Source organism: Mirounga angustirostris, unplaced genomic scaffold (assembly GCF_029215605.1).
Source record: "Mirounga angustirostris isolate CCGP_5_RB_7025 unplaced genomic scaffold, mMirAng1.0.hap1 SCAF_3, whole genome shotgun sequence".
NCBI lineage: Eukaryota > Metazoa > Chordata > Mammalia > Carnivora > Phocidae > Mirounga > Mirounga angustirostris.
The window spans coordinates 143,581,833-143,582,832 of record NW_026991711.1 but is presented as its reverse complement, the minus strand read 5'-3'; the positions used below and the strand labels follow the sequence as shown (position 1 = coordinate 143,582,832).

The 1,000-nt window shown below is 37.3% G+C and overlaps 1 non-coding gene across 1 annotated transcript; it reads right to left on the bottom strand.

The window, feature by feature from the left end:
- Positions 1-252: 252 nt before the first annotated feature.
- Positions 253-355, bottom strand: LOC123840047 (U6 spliceosomal RNA). Its single transcript, XR_006789870.1, has one exon. It is a non-coding gene; the product is annotated as a U6 spliceosomal RNA (small nuclear RNA).
- Between the last annotated feature and the right edge of the window lie 645 nt (positions 356-1,000).

The window sequence follows — 1,000 nt, the reverse complement described above, 5'->3', positions numbered from 1 at the left end:
TATTAAACATAAATATACATATCAAAATCTAATTATTTTTGAGACTCACAAAGACAGACTTTTACACAAAAGTGGTTTTTATTTTCTGATATCTGTATTTAGTTGTGGTCAACTATAAATTGTTCTCTCAAGAACATGATAATTGGATTTCTTCTTTCCTTCCTTCCTTCCCTCCCTCCGTTCTTTTTCTTTCTTTCTTTCTTTCTTTCTTTCTTTCTTTCTTTCTTTCTTTCTTTCTTTCTTTCTTTCTTTCTTTCTGTGGGACACTTCACAAATTTGTGTGTCATCCTTGTGCAGGGGGCCATGCTAATCTCTGCAGTTTAAATTTTAGTATATGTGTTGCTGAAGCAAACACCGATCACTGGATTTCTTAAGTGCTATATAAAAGAACATTTTTCCTCAGCTTAAAATGGAATATTGAAATATATATGAATAAATACCTAAATGTGCTAAGCACTAGGAAAAAGTTATGCAACATTGGGTATAGCCATGAGATAGAATTTTCACCAAAAATGTGACAAATATTTACAATTTGATAACATACAGCCCTACCCTATATACCCTACAAGGACTAAGTGCAACACAGTGTTGTTGTTTTGTTTTGTTTTTTAATTTTATTTTATTATGTTATGTTAGTCACCATACATTACATCATTAGTTTTTGATGTAGTGTTCTGTGATTCATTGTTTGCGTATAACACCCAGTGCTCCATTCAATACGTGCCCTCTTTAATACCCATCACCAGGCTAACCCATCCCCCCCCCCCAGAGCCCTCAGTTTGTTTCTCAGAGTCCATAGTCTCTCATGGTTCGTTCTCCCCCTCCGATTTTCCCCCCTTCCTTTTTCCGAGGGAGATAAACCATAAGAGACTCTTAATCTCAGGAAACAAACTGAGGGTTGCTGGAGTGGTGGGGGGTGGGAGGGATGGGGTGGCTGGGTGATGGACATTGGGGAAGGTATGTGCTATGATGAGCGCTGTGAATTGTGTAAGACTGATGA